The sequence below is a fragment of the Zalophus californianus genome, chromosome 12, assembly GCF_009762305.2.
Source record: "Zalophus californianus isolate mZalCal1 chromosome 12, mZalCal1.pri.v2, whole genome shotgun sequence".
In the NCBI taxonomy this organism is placed as follows: Eukaryota; Metazoa; Chordata; class Mammalia; order Carnivora; family Otariidae; genus Zalophus; species Zalophus californianus.
The window spans coordinates 64,694,060-64,710,426 of record NC_045606.1 but is presented as its reverse complement, the minus strand read 5'-3'; positions in this window follow the sequence as shown (position 1 = coordinate 64,710,426).

Genomic DNA, 16,367 nt, shown 5'->3' with positions numbered 1-16,367 from the left:
CTTCTTAATGTTTTTGCTTTCAGATGTCCTAGTTTCTAACAATCAGTGGAGGAAGGAACATCGGTTGCTAACACAACTTCAGCAGCTCATAGGTCAACTACCCTATGGGAAGAGGAAGGTGTAGTTGTGGTGAGTTTACATATCTGCGGAGCTCAGAAGCCGGATGGCCCTTCCGAGTTGTCCAGAGTAGACGATGGGTCAAATGGCATTGGATGTGGGACTGCCCTGGGAAGGGCGCAGGATCCTGGGTGAGGCAGCTCTCTTTAGTTAAGGAACTCCATAAAAGGGTTTTCAGCTGAGGACTCTGTTCTGGCAGAGTTCTCAGAGGTTGGAGAATGAGTTCTCCTGTCTTAAAGGAGGATCTGGATAACACACTACAGCATCTAGCTCATCATCCTCTCCTTATTCATGTAAGTTTTGTACATTTTCTGTCTCTTCCCTAGACTGTGAGCTTCACGAAAGCAGAAACTGTGTCTGTCTTGTTCAGTGTACATCCCTTGTTCCCAGCACAATTTCTAAGAGGCTTGTAGTATATATTAGCTGGATGGCTGATAAATGAATATATGACACATCTTTAGGTACGGGGGAAGGGCCCAGGATGAAAGGAGAGAAAGAACTGTAAAGAGGAGAGGAATCCCCCATCTCATAGAAGAAAGGTGTTGTGAGATGTAGGAAAACTATTAAATGACCTTAAAATTCACAAAAAAAGGACAAATTAGTGACCATAGAGTAATTCCCCACATCCACTTGAGAACACAGCTGGAAATTGTGGGAAGAGAATTTATGACCTTCAAATTCAAAGAGGGACATTAAATAATTCTCTGGTGCAATGACATCCCCCCTCCTGGGACCCCAGCTCACTATCGTGATTTCCTGACATAGTCTGCATCCACATGTGCCCTACTCACATTGTGTGCATGGCTGTTTGTTATAGTCAATTAAAATGTATTTGTGGTAGATAGATGGGTAGGTATATTCAATAGGTAGGTAGATAGATAGATAGATAGATCTCAGCATATCTCAATAATTTGTGCTATTGAAATATTTTGCAATGCCTTGGAGCATCTAGAAAATCAGACTCTGAGAGACTGTCCTAGAATTTTAACCAGACAAGTCCATGAAGGGGCCCTGTTTGGCTTCACTGTCTTTTATTCCCTGTCTCTGGTATGTTCAGTTAGCGTTGGAACCTGGCCCCAGACACATTTCCTTTTTGCTTGTTCTGCTCTCTGGCCTAGACCCTTCTCCCTGAAGACTAACTTGATGCACAAACCAGAAAGAGGCCATAAAACTGGTAAGGCAGCAAAAACTCAGGGAGATTCCCACCTCTCAAAGGGTGCCCTGGGCAGATTGTATATGCCTCACGAGCCGGGAGGCCTGAGCTGGGAAGTGCAGCCTCCCTCTCTGTCTGAGGCTCCTGAGGGTGGGAGAATTGCACTGTGTCCTCCCCACAGAGGGAAATGAATAAAATGGCTTTTCTTAACTAGAAACAGCCTCATCACAAGACTCCTTCTCAGGCACCTGTCTTCCCGGCTCCCTGTGAAAGTGCAGAGTCCCTGGGCATCCATCCCAAAGAGACCATCCCTGCTTGCGCTGCCCCGAGTCCACTGTATATTGAGATCACCCCTGGAAAGACACCATTGTATACCAAGTCTCTGGTTTAATACTTAATCTTCACATGGTCGGTATGTTTACCTCCGTTTTATGCACGAGGATGCTAAAATAAAGAGAGAATGCAATTTATCCAAAGCTATCAGCCAATAAGTGGCTGAGCTGGGATCTATTACTATTATTATTTGGTCATTTATTCAGCAACTCATTTTTGGACACCCACTTGCACCCAGCCAAGGTGCTCTGACATTCCTACAGTCTCTCTGCAGAACATGCCATCAGCTAGGACATCACCACCTGCCTCCATCTGTTGGTATTGGCAGCAGGGACCCTTCAGCCTAAACCCTTTAACAGTGATCCATAGAAGCCCCTGAAACTTCTGGGGGGAGGGGAAGGTTGAAGGATGAGAAAGGTTAGCATTCTCAGAAGTCTCTGCAGCGCTGCAACCGAGTGTGGGCTGTCCTGCAGGCCCCAGGAAGACCCGGCACTGGCAGATCCCACAGTGTGTACCTGTGAGTGTGCGTGTGGAAGCACGGCTGAATCTGTGTGCACATGTGTGTGTGTGTGTACCTGTGTGTGTGTTGTGTTTGCCTACGATGCCACAGGGGCTCCCTAACATGGAAACGGAGCATCTTAATGGTCAAATTTATTTATTTTATTTATTTATTTTTAAAGATTTCATCTATTTATTTAAAGAGAGAGACAGAGAATGAGCAGTGGGGATAGGGGCAGAGGGAGAGGGAGAGGGAGAAGCAGGTTCCCCCCTAAGCAGGAAGCCCAATGCGGGGCTCGATCCCAGGACCCGGAGACCATGACCTGAGCCGAAGGCAGACGTTTAACTGACTAAGCCACCCAGGTGCCCCATTAATGGTCAAATTTAAAAGCCTTCTGGGGGTGCCTGTGTGGCTCAGTTGGTTAAGCGTCCGTGACTCTCAGTTTTGGCCCAGGTCATGATCTCAGGGTCATGAGATCGAGCCCCAGGTTGGGCTTCATGCTCAGCGGGGAGTCTGCTTGAGATTCTCTCTCTCTCTCTCCCCCCCTCTGCCCCCTCCCCTCCCCCCCCACATGCACACGCATGCTCTTTCCTCTCTCTCTCTCTCTCAAATAAATAAATACATCTTAAAAAAAAATAAAGTCTTCTGAGCAAGAAAAGCTTCTCAGGGCCCTACCACACCTGACTCTAAGCCTTTAGAAATAAGAATCATAATAATACCCAAAACACACTGACCACTTAGTCTTTCAAGTACTGCTCTAGGTAACTTTATGAATTGAGAACTTAATGCTTAATTCTTAGGTCAACACAATGAGGCTTGCACTTCTACTACTCCCTCTTTAGAGATGAGGACAGCCTGCCAGAGCCCATGCTCAGGGGCCCTGTGTGTGTGGAAGCTAGGAAGCTGGGCTGGAATTCAGACCTTCCAGCCCCAGAGCTTGTTTTCCTAAGCTCAGCAGCAGCCTGCCCTCCCTGCCCTGCATGCGCCACAGAGCCACTGAAGATGTCTTCGTTCATATGTCACAACTCCAAGATGCAAGGTGATTGTGAGGGCTATAGGGGTGTTTCCCAGGCTTCATCTGCACAAGGTCAAAGGGGTCAGAGTAACTGTGGAAGGTTATTCTGGATGAGGGGTCCAATTAAAATTGCTAGGACTTCCTCTACCTGCTCTTTGGCTATCACCTGGGAAGACAGGTGATGTCAGCCCCAGTGGTGGGGCTGAAGCATCTACAGGACCTGGAGCGAGGAAACCAAGAGGCGAGATCAGAAGTGGGCAAGAACAGAATAATGGGAAGGCCAGGGGAGCCGAAGGCAAATGGAGACCTGATCCTCCACTGAGGCAAACCAAGTCAGGTGTCAGGGGCAGGATGGTAGTCAAGACAGGTTTCCATAGAATCAGGGCTTCTGAAGCCACCGCCTCTCCTCATGGTCCCACCTTCCTTCCCCTTATAGTAGATGGTTGCTTCTGGAAGCTTCTTTTTGTCAGTTTGTGGGGAAAATCAAGGATCAAGACAGGGCTTAGGATGTTAAGGGAATAAAAAGAGGAAAATGGAATGAAAATAACTATACTTTTATTTTAGAGAAAATCATACTGAGATTTAAAAGCTTTCTCGATTTTTTTTTTTTAATGAACATTTTACCAGCAGCTCTGCTTTATCCCCCTCACACTAGTAAACGGTGAACTGCAGAAAAAGCACCCCCAGCATTGCACAAGATCAGACCTGATCAGACGCAGGGACTCCAGAGCTAGCGGGTGGGGTTTGTCTTTCAGTCCCGCCCCCCCCAAAGTGCCCTTGTACAAGGCACAGCCTGCGCAACCATCCACAGCGGCCCCTCACCGGGCGCTCGCTCTCCTGCCATCTGCATAGCAAGGGAAAACACACGTCCTGTGCGTGTGGATTTATTCATCTTCCCTCTATCAGTAAGAAGATGGAGCTATAGCACATTAAATATTTACAATTATCAGAGACAAGACAGCACACAGCACTGAACCAAGATAAGAATGCAGTTTTAAAATATTTACAATGAACACATCTTGCTCCTTCTGGTTCTTTTCTTTGGCCTGGCATTTTAGGTCTCTGATCTCCTTATTGTATTTTCTTTCCAGGCCCTCTGTAGTTTGAAATGTCTGACAGAGCCTCATAACTAAATCTTAAGAGGACTCTCATATATATGAGAGATATTGGGGAATTTTATTCATGTGCCTCCAAGCAAGGAGACCTTTCTCACCATCTTTTCAGCTGATGTGTGTGTCTCTTGCATATGCTACATATGCCTGAGTCAGGTTTCTGGTAGTTCTGTCACATTCGAATGGTCCTACCTAGAACAGGGCTGGTAGAAGGAGCAGGCATGGCGTCCCTGAGAACCCAAGTGCACTGGGTTGCCTGAAATTTTAAAGTGACTTTAGACACCAGAGTTAACAGTGTGCGGGGAATGGACTGATTTAAGATTCCTTTCATTAGTTCAATCCTAATATGTTACACATTATTATATTCAGAAGCACAACACTATCATGTTTGATTTAAACCTTGACTCTTTGAAAGATTTCACTCTTTCCTTTTAGATCTTCAGAAAACCGATGATCAGAAACAATGGAATTTTGGTGCGAAAGGGCTATATTAGCAACCCCAGGGAGAAAAAAAAAAACTTGTCAGAAAAACAAAGACAGGAAAGATAATTAGGCCCTTAGTTTAACTGTGAAGAATGTGAAAGAAGCTTCAACTGTGAAATATTTGGCTATCCAGAGAGATGAAAGATCTCCAGCATTGCGGATGGGGTGCCAGAGAATTATCAGGGATCACAGGCATTTTATTGGATGGGTGCCATATTTGACCTTGAAGTGGTGAGGCTGACACTCCATCGTGTCCTGGGGATCTCCTGACGTCCTTGCGCCCTGGCGGTATCTGCCCCCAGGCTCCGAAGGCCTCGACTCTGCGTATGAGCCTGTGCACGTTTCTGGTGTGTATTTATATCGAGGTGGCTGTGTTGCCAAGGAGCTCTGAGAGAAAGCAGAGCGTAGATAACTTCTAATCCACCTTTCTGTGATAATGTGGCGCAAAGTGAAGAGACCCAGGGCTCCATCCCCCTGGTCTGGCATTGCCCTGGGAGGGGCAGGCCCGAGGGGTGTTTTTAGCAAACCCAGCAGACACTGGGGTGAGCTTTTGCATTGGAAATGCTCATGACCACACCAGAGTGTAAGTGAACTCTGTGCGGCAAATAGAAGAGACTAGGAAGGAAGAGAAGAAGAAAGCAACATTTAATTTGTAGGCAGCATGAAATGGATTGGAGTGACCATTCCAGAGATTTGGACAGCCAGAGAATTAGAATCTGGGGACGTTAGAACTGGCGAGGAGCCCAGAGGGCACTGAGAATAGAGAGAGGAAGTCCTTTGCCCAAGATCACCAAGGGAGCTGGTGACAGACAGCGGGGCTGTGGAGCTCAGCTCAGGGCTCTGTGCACCACATCCCGCGTCCTCCTTGGCTCCGAGATCACAATGAGGTGCTTTCCCTGTCAACACAAAGCTGGCATAAGGGAGCTGTCTCCTGAGGATTCCCTCCCGGAGAGCCATCGGTTCTACCATCAGAGGATGGGTAGAAGAGTCTGGAGCCCCCCATAGGAATAAAATCAAAGAAGATGTGCAGGAGGACAGTCCATCATATGCACATAGGTTGTATATTAAGATGGAATGAGGGAGGGTGGGCCCAACATAGCTGGCAACAGCCAGACTCGGCCTCGCATCCTCAGCTCCTGTGGCATGAGCTGGTGTGACCCAGCGAGGTTCATGGTGCCTCCATTTCCTTATCTTTAAAATGGGGATCAGCACACCCTCTTCACAGACCCAAAAGGCTCACATAAGGAAAGGCATGAAAACCTTCTGTGATAAAAAAAAAAAAAAATGTGCTTTACAACAGAGAGTTTGGGCTCCTGAGGGCTTGGCCTTTAGGAACTCTTTTTCATTAATAAGCATCAGGTCTGGATAGCTGGCCATTCTTTATTCTTGCCATCCTTGTCTTTTTCTACTTCCTCCAGATGATTTCTCCATCTTGATCATAGCCTGAGCTGGGGAAAAGGGCATAGGCTGGAGGTTCATCAAAATGCCACAGGTGCTGGCTCATGAGCCATGCAGTGCTCCCAGACAGCACCTTCTAGAACAAGCCTTTCTTATTAGGGCCTAAGCAGGCTGCCCTCCATGGTGGAGTGGAGAAGAGCTAGAGAGGTCCCGGCCTTTGCCTTAAATTTCTGATGCCTGTATCACTTCATGGCACAAAACCCCTCTGGGACAGAATGGTCTTTTCACAAAGAATTTTAATAAAAAATAAGTGGAATAGGAAAAACAATACAGAAATGACTCACAGCATAAAAGGAACCACATTAACAAAGCATCCATGACTAACTGTAGAACTGAGCTCTTCGGGGTTCATGACCCCAGCATCTGAAGTTGTCTTTTTTACCAGCGTTAGGTTTATGAGGTGGTGGGTTGGGTTAATCACCCCGGTTAGCCCAGCCCAACAATCCAACATAATCCTTCACAGGCCCTGAAGGGGGTGTGTTTTGTTTTTCATGGAAGATATTCTCAGAGGTTCTGGCTACAACACACCCCTGGGTTCTAGAATTTGTAGGATTCCTCTGGATCATCTGGCTGATGGTCAGGGTCAGACTGTGGTACCAGTGGCAATGCTGTCCTGGTCTGTGGACATCAGCAGCGCCTTCCTGTGAGTGGACAAACTGAGGAGCCCGTGATTGGGGTTCCCAAGTGCCCAGAGGCCCTGAAGAGTTGGCTGTGCGCCTAGTGGGTAATAGGGGTCAAAACTTGGCCACGAGGAGGGCATCACGGGAGAGAAACTGTCATTCTCTGAACACAAACAACATGATCCTGGCTCTGAGCTTTCCTGTTTATGGAGAAGGCCTTCCCGTTTGTAGCCACTTGTCTAACTGCTCCCATGCTCAAGCCCAATCAACTTTCACCTTCCCTGTGAGCCCAATTCAGCTGATAAATATTTAATGAGTGTCTACTGTGTGCCTATAAGGCATTTTAACTCATGTTGACCTGTTTTGAAGCTGAGTAAAGGCCTGGGTCTGGGTTGGTTTCCATATTCAAGGGGAACACAGAAAGGGCCATAATGGTCCCTGGTCATTGGTCTACCAGGAACAGGACTTCATGCAGTGGCTGAGGGACAAGAGACACGGCATGTGATTCCCGACTCCTGGCCATCTGGAGAAGAACTGGTGAGGCCAAGCAACTCAGGGTGTCAGGGCCACAGCCAGGGTCTAGTGCAGGATTGCTGCATCAAAGGAGGGTTCGAGTGCAGGACAGGAAGCTGGGCAGGAGCTCTGCTATATGTATGGAGCATCTCTGAGGAACTCGAAGAAGGTGTGGTCAACAAATCAGTGTTCAGAGCATGAGATCCAGGCCTGAGGTGGCAGGACTGTTGCAGTTCCCACCGGGAGTGAGCTGGGAACAGGGCATAGCTGGGTGTGCTAGTAGAAGCATGGAGACCTTCATCCACAAGGGTCAACTTCGTCTCCACTCACAGCCTTGTTGGTTCCTATCCTCCTTCATGCCACAGCTCAAGACTACCTCCGCAAAACGAAGTTTCCTTGTTCTCTCCCAACCACTGGGACCTCTTCCTCTTCATATTTCCTAAAGAACTTTCCCTCTCTCTCTCTCACTTTGACCCAGAAGAATGTCCTGCCCTATTTCTTCTACCCTGGCCTCAGCTGAAGCTACTCAGAGGCAGTAAAACACTCATTAGACACATCTTGTACATCACACTTCACCCCGAGGTGACTTGTGTCAGATAAAGTACTTCCGAGCTCCTCACCACCAGCCACAACACAGTGTGGGCATCTGAGGTCCTAGCTGGCTCCAGACACTAGCTCAGTGGTTGCTCTGTGGCCGGGAGGCTCGTGGGTCCTCTCAGCCAGCCCAAGAGCAATGCTGGGCTGAGCTCTTCCTTGCAGTGGACTGGTGGGGGCTTTCCTTCTTTATCTGAGATGATACCTCTCAGTTGACTTATTTTTTAAAAAATGCCATTTGCTTAACGATTTTAGAAAGTCAGAAAAGGTGAGAAAGAGTTCAGAAGCAGGGGGGAAAAAGAGAGATTCTACTTGGGAATATTGCTTACAGTTGACATTTGCCTTTCCTCCAGACTGATTCTTGACTTTGTATCCTGTCCGCAGAGTGACACTCTGCCAACCAGACATTGTCACCTGCTGGGCAACTCACTCAGGGCTCCTTGGCTCTGTCTGGAAAATCTCTCCCTCTCTCTCCCATCTTTGTCTCCCATCCCCCTTCTCCCAGCTCGGAGCCTTTGTTGACGTTGACAGCTCATCCCTGGGCCATCATTCATCCTGCCCATGGCAAACTTTGGAGAAAATAAAAAACCCTGCTCCCCTAATCTCATTAGAAGGGCTGCAAATTGAATTTAGCCCCTCTCAGTGTCCCCTCAGCTGGCTGTCATTAGGAGCAGAGGCTGGGCCTTGGCTGAGACCCAAAGACCAGCTAACTGAATTTGAGATGCTGTGGTCTTGACAGGCCAAGGGAGGTAATTGAAGAGCCGTGGGGCTCCTGGTAACATTTCAGGCTGGAATTACACTGGGGATCCGAAGCCCCCATCTGCATTGGTGTCGGGGGCACTAAAGAGTCACCCGCTGGGCTTCCAGGGGTCGAATTATTGATAAAGAGATCATTCCCAGTGGAAGGTGGGGGGACAATGGGGAGGCTGCATTTGGTTATGATGCAAAATGGGTGTTATAGGTGGGGGGAAAGGGATACCCTAGTCAGTAAGGGTGGGCAAATCACCCAAAGTTAGAAATAATTTGCAGAGAGTGTTGTCTAATGAAAAAAGAAAAAGGCAGTTTGGAGAGAATGACAGATAAACCTAGAGAATATGAGGAAAAGAAATACTGAGTCTGAAATTGTGGGCATTATTTATGTGTTTGTCTGAATCTTAATATTTTTTTCTTCCTGAATCATTTTAGATTTATTTATTTATTTATTTATTTATTTATTTATTTATTTATTTTACCTCAACAGTAAGCCTAAAGCATAGGGGGACTTTTCTATAATTGAAAAATCGTATTTTTATAAAAAAGAAAGGTATAAAATCCCCGCATGCTCATAATTAGGCACCTAACAGAGGTTCAGGTGGATGTGACAGACACTATCTCTGACTCCTAGGGCCTCCTTAGTTCCCAGATCTATCACAGTGATTTCAATGTAGTTGAAAGTTCGCTGGAATCCTGTTGTAAAGAAAAGGAGACTGACGATCATTAGCCAGCTACTATGTGCCAGGCATGGTCTTCACAGCAACAGAACAAGATGGGCATGACTATGATTCATATCCCCACTTATTGATGAGGAGACTGAGTCTTGAAAAGATGAGTCAATCTCTTGCCCAGGGTCGGGCAGGTGATAAGTGCTGGGACTGAGATTTAAGCCCAGACTGCCCGGCTCCCCGACTCCGGAGGCCTTCCTGGCTTAGCACAGTGCTAGTTTTTCTACCCTGTGTCACTTTCATGGAAGAAACCACAGTGGTGAGCTCTGTTACTCAGAAGCGAGGTTGGGAGCGCAGGCTAGGGGCCAGACAGGCTCATTCCACCATGTGCTAGTCATGTGACCTCGGGCATTTCCAAATCTCTCTGTGCCCTCTGGGAAAATGGGGACTTGCCTCTTTGGCTTATTATGAGGATTAAATGAGCTGCCCAGTGCCTGGCACATTGTATGTGCTCACACTGTGATAGTAAACTGTAATTGAAATTATGATTATTGTTGTAGTGGCACCATGAAGAATGTCTGTTCACTTGCATATCTATTGGCCATCACCCAAATATTAGGCCACAACATCATCAGACCCCTGTTTTCCCTGCCAGACATTCCCTGATTTAGGGTCAGGACACCTCACATTTACATTCATGGAACTTACCCAGAAGTGCAATTTTTGGTGAAGAGTAAAGAACGAACCCAAGGTTTTTCCTATGTTGATTATATCCATGGTTTTTTTTCTCCAGCCTGCACTCTTTAATGTTGGGTGAGGTAAGACTTCTAGCTGCTGGCTCTCCCATACCTGTTATTGTCAAGTCCTCGCTCCGCATGAAGCATTCTATACATTTTACCTCATTTGATACCCACTTTCATTCCTCTTACGGTATGTTTCATTTCCATTTTTCAGATGAGGGAAGTGCATTTACTTTATGTTTTCCATATTCCATCATGCCTACAGCATTAACTATAGCCTTTCGGTTGATCTAAAATGGCACAGACTACTAAAATATGGGTTTTACTACCTTTGACAAGACTTGTTTCAGTAACTAAAGCCCCCCCCCTCCCCCCCCGTCTGTCACTGTACATCCCAATGGCATTCAGGCTTCCGATTCAATGAGCACTTGCAGTGTGCCTGGCTCCGGGTTGACAGGCTTTTCCATATTGTCTCATTTAAGTCACCATTAATTCTATGAAGAAAGGCCTATGACTCCTATTTAGGAGATAGAAAGGTGGTTTCAAAACACTTAGGAGGGTTTTCAAGGATCACGCAATTACTAAGTGGAGTATCAGGGAAGGAGGTCCGGGTAGCCTCTAGCTCTATCACTTCCAGCCCTTTGAGTCATCCTAACCGAGGCCCCGGCATTATGGAGCAGAGGTAAGCCATCACCTCTGTGCCTTGCACAAATTCCTGACCCAGGGAATCATGAGCTATAATAACGATAAAGTGCATTTTCAGCCACTAAGGTAGTTACACAGCGAGAGATCACCAGAACAGTGCCTCTCAGAGGGTTCTTGCGAGAAGTGTGAGTTGATACACCTAAAATGCTCAGAGTAGTGCCTGGCACAGTCGGCATTCAACAAAAGTGAGTTATTACTCGTTGCACAGACATGTATTAATCACCAAGCTGTTCTGTAGTCTGTTCTGGCTGGGAGGGACACAGAGTGACTGTCCCAAGCAGTCGGGACCTCATGGAAATTACTAAGGATCAGCTAGAACCTGGTCACACACTGGTGGGATATATGAGGAATATACTTCCCTCCACTCTGGTCCCCCATGTCATTTCTGTCCCTGGGAGAAGTACAAGTCTCCAGCGTCTCACTGCCACGGGATGCCTGCCCGTGTCTGCACAGGCCTGGAGGGGTTAAGCCTGTGGGTGTTGTCCGTCGCTGGGGATGAAAATCTAGCTGCTCTTGATTCCTGGGAAGCACTGATGCCCTTCCCAGGTCGGAGGAGAAACCCAAACTGCGGTTGAGTAAATACAGTATTCTGTTCACTGCATCAATTAGGCTGACCCTAGGGGCTCTGGGAGCCCCCATGTCCCCCATTTGCAATGACAGCTGCCATGCTGATGAATCCACATTGACATGGTAATTAAACAATTACCCAGAGTGGGGCTTTCCTAGTGAGGCAGCTTTAGCAGGGGGAGCCAGGAGCCACGGGCTGGACGAGGCCTGGGGCTTGTTCCAGGGCCATGAGGTGACCTGCAGTGCCTGGGTCATTCCCAGACGTGCCCCCAGGGGCCACCGGCAGGGGCACTGCAGCTGCTACCTCTGGCACTGGTGGCAGGGGTGGGTTGGGGGGGGGGCCGCAGGAAGGATGCTGCCCAAGTGTGCTCATGTGCGCTTGCTCTCTATCGCTCACTTTCCTTGGGAAATCCTCAATTGGGTGAAGCCTGAAAGGAATCCCCTGTCCCTTTATGGGGGGGATGGGGTACCTTGTCAACTCCAGACTGGCCTAGCCCTTCCTCTCTGGAAGACTCAGCGACATCCAAGGCAGTGTTGCGCAAACGGGGACAGCAAAGACCAGGGAGCCATGCCTTCCTGGCCTCAGAGGGAAGAGCAGAGAGATCACCCTCCTCAGCAGTCCTGGGGGAAAATGCTCTTTCTGTGAGCAGATCATCACAAATGAGAAAGCCCTGGCCTCTTGGTGCAACCACACAGTTTACCATGACTTGAGTCAACCCTAACCGGCCACAGCCCCCTTTGCGAGAGTGTACACTTGTGGGTCAGGTGGGCTGGGCTCGTGGTCTACTCTGCAACTTAACTGTGTAATCTTTGTAAGCCTGGGCAAATAAAAAGGTCCTTCCGAGCCTTCATTTCCTCCACTATAAAATGGGCTCATAATCACTGCCTTGCCCAACTGTACTTGAGATTAAATAAGATAGTCTATGTCGAAGGACTAAGAGCATTTCACATAACTAATAAATGAGAGAAGCTTACTAATGGTAAGATTCCCCATCAAGATGAGTTCCATCCACAAAAATGATCAAGTTGATTGAATGGCGTCTAGAAGACAGACGAAGACACACCTAGAAGTGCCTTGAGATGAAGAGAGTGCTACTCTTGGGGACCTCTTGCAAGTGAGGCTGTGTGTAGAGTGTGCTTGGCAGAAACAAAGGAAGAGAGAAGAATAGCAAATGACCTACTGGGGCATAGAAAGAGGCAGAAGAGGAGTGTCCTGGCTCAGGACGATCAGGCATCACCCCATGAGAGGTAACAAATAAAACATTTATCCACTCATCCATCCATCCATCCTTCATACAAAGATAAACACATATATTATGGGGTTATGATACAGAGGTGAACATAGGCCAAACCAGTGCCTGGTCTTATAAATACCCGGTCAATAAATGAATGAATGAACGAGACGAAATCCCTGTCCTCATGACACTCTGCACAGTGGAGGGTGCTGCCTCTCTTACCTTATGCCTAAGGCAGTTCAGGCTGAACCATGATTTATAGGAGGTACAGAGACATCAGGTGTGCAGTTTTATAAGAAAACTACAAATCAGGTGTAACCTGGTAAGTACTTGCTCAGAGGGACATATTCAGGAGCATAAGAGCTCTCCAGTGGGCAGGTGAAGAAATTCCAGTGTTGGAGTCAAACCTTAGGATTCCAAAATCACAGCTAGATTTAGCAGGGAAAGTGCCATGATTGATTAGTAATGTCTGCCCTAGGCACAGGAATGGAGAGAGAGAACTCACTGTTCATGCTAGCTATTTGTCATCTCAGGTTTAGGCAAGGTCTAAGATATCTTGTAGTAATCGAATTTTGTGATTTTTTAAATAGGGTATTCACTGCATACTGTGAGCAACTAGTGTTACAGTTTGTTCCTGGAACCATGGTTTCGGTTCCATTCCTTTCCCTGCCAGTTACCTTAAGTAAAACCACTCAAGCTCACAAAACCTGAGCTGTCATGCAAAAGAAATGTGACTGCCTTAAGAAAATCCAATTTGATTAGCCCAAGTAGTTAAAGAAAAAAAGTCTAACTTTGTTAATTAATTCAACAAACTTTTACCAAACACCTACTAAGTTAAAAGCCTTGGGAATAAAGAATCCAGCTTCCTCGGGTGGTCAATGTCTACAGTGTGAGTTTGTTGGGGGTGCAGGAGGGTAGAAAGAGGCAGAAATGCCTACAGACACACTCTTAAGTTACTGATTTAGAAGAGACAGTAGTTAGTGAAGTTAAATTCCATAGGACTTCAGCATTCTTTGAGGGAAGCCCAAAAAGTGTTTTTATGGCTGCCGTCATCTATGCTGTGGGAGCTGACATGGTTCTGGGATCGCGCTAGAGGTTTGAAATTGAGCTCTTGGTATTACTAATCCCCCTTCATCCTCTGCTGTCTGAAGGAGACTGTGCTGTGCCTGGGAGTGTCCAGGCAGAGGCCATAAGATGATCAGAGCAGGCAGGGATCAAAGCATCCCTTTGGACACACTACCCAAAGTGTGGTTCCTGGACCAGCAGCAGCAGCAGCAGCAGCAGCAGCACCTGGGAGCTTGTTGGAAGTACAGCATCTCAGGTCCAGCTGCAGACCTACCAAAGCAGAATCTGACTTTTGACAAGATCCCTGGATAACTCCTGTGCACACTGCAGGTTGAGAATGCTGATTGATGCAACAGGAATGCCGCTCATGGCCTCTGCCTCCTGGCTGGTCAGAGTAGGCTCTCCGACACCTCTTCTCTCATTCGCTCTCTTTAAACATTCTTCAGTATTCTAATTAGGCCCTACACTTTGTTTCTAGGTTCGCATCCCTAGGTTTGCCCTCTTCCTGCTATTCTGTTTCTTTGGCATCAGGGAGGGCCCTCTGTTGCCACGATCAAGTCTGCAATGGCTCAGCAATAGGAGGGCACTGCATTTACCTGGCTGTGTTATCCACACCTAGTGGACGTCATCCCCTTCAACTCTCTCTGCAAGTTTTCTAGGAGAAAAGAGACAAATGCATTCTATCATGGGAAAGCGAGAGATGGGAGAGAGAGAGAGGAAGGGGCCGGGAAGGCCATGGTGGGAGGGGTGGGACAAGGTGAGGAAGCCAGGAAAGCTAGGAGAGAAGGGGTTGTGGGTCAGCTGGCTCTTAAAGAATAAGTCACAGGGGCGCCTGGGTGGCTCAGTCGTTAAGCATCTGCCTTCAGCTCAGGTCATGATCCCAGGGTTCTGGGATCGAGCCCCGCATTGGGCTCCCTGCTCCGCGGGAAGCCTGCCTCTCCCTCTCCCACTCCCCCTGCTTGTGTTCCCTCTCTCGCTGTGTCTCTCTCCGTCAAATAAATAAAATCTTAAAAAAGAACCAAAAAAACAAAAACAAAAACAAAAACAAACAAACAAACAAAGAATAAGTCACAGTTACAAACAATGGGGGTCTCAGGTTGCCTGGCTGGCTCAGCTGGGAGAACATGTGATTCTTGATCTCTGGGTTGTGAATGTGAGCCCCACACTGGGAGTAGAGATTACTTAAAAATAAAATCTTAAAAAAGAAAGAAAGAAAAAAACAACGGGATTCTGGTTTTTCCCTCCCATTGTTTTTCTATTTTTTATCATTCATTCTTTGAGTCACTCATTCAGCAGATATTCACGGAGGTGCCAGCTTTGTGGCAGGTTCTGTTTCCCGTGCTGAGGACACAGAGGTAGGTGAACCAAGCCTGAAGCATAAGCTGAGTGGAGAAGACCTTCCCTGATGAGCAGGCTGCAGAGGCCCAAACCTCGCACTAGCCTGGTAGGGAGGCTTGCCGTATGCCATCACTGGACTGGGGCCTCCCTCCCCTCACTGCTGTGCTATCTGAATTCTAAGGCGACCTGAAGTATGAAAACACTCTCTATAAAGTAGATAAAGTGATGGAAGGGTCTTCTGCTTTACCAGATATTTTCCTTAGGATTAGTTTAATGAGGTGCATGCATTCCTGGAGGCTCTGCACACTATCTCATTTAACCATCACAGTCCTGTGAAATTGGTAGCAGGGTGAGAAGAAAACTGGGCCTTGGAGAGCTGACAGCACGAAAACTGTGGAGTCAGCCCCCGAACCGAAATCTTTGCTGGCCAAGGCTGCATTCCTGACCACTTAGTGAGCAGAAGACCCAAGGGCAGCCGGCAGCTAGAGGTACAGCGATTGGACACTTCTGCTTTGAGTTAAAATTTTGGAACTGGACTGAATTCATTTGAAGTGAAAATATTTCGCTGGCTTCTAAAGAGGAAGACCACCTGGACCCCTTCCTTCCTAGCAGTCACTCAACAAACATTGGCTGAAATGGAGGGTGAGCCTGGAGATAGCCAGGATGGTGAAGGGATTCTCTAGGCCTGGGGGGCCCAGGAAGAGCAAAGTCCACCCTTGAGGCTGTCGGGAACACTCGGCTGGGGACTCGGCTTTATTGGTTCCTTCCCCTCTGTGCAATCCTGGGGACTGTCAAATAAATGACAAGACTCATTTTACAAGTCGACCAGAAGTCTGCAGTGGCGAGCCCAAGCTGACTGCCTATCTTATCTCGAGTCATCAGTCTCTCATTCAGGCTTCCACAAACAACTCTGTCCTGCACTTTGGGAGCAAGGGGCTGAGGGAGTGGGCATTTCCTAGGGCCCTGGTCGATCGTGAGTCCCCAAGAAGGGAACTTGGCCAAGCTGAGACTGTAGCCAAAGCGACAGGAAGGCTCGAGAGTTGAGATTCTGAGGGGGGTTCTGAGAAATGATGGTGACATGACCACTATGACAATGGTGATGATAGGCGAGACACAACTTGGGCTTATCCTATGCTAAGTTCCACCTCTTGGGGGGCATAAAGAAACTGAGGTCTGGAGAGGCTAAGTAAATTTCCTGAGCTCACACATGGCTGTGTGGAAGAGATGAGACTTGAACCTCAGTGTGTTGGATTCTAGAGTTTCTTACCCTCTTGTTTGGGACAGGAAATCACCTTTCTTACAAAACCAAATCACAAAGGCTTCAAGGATTAACTCCAGAAGCATTCCCTGCACCAGCGGAGGGGAACCCGGACCCACCCTCTGCCTCGGGCTCACCTTC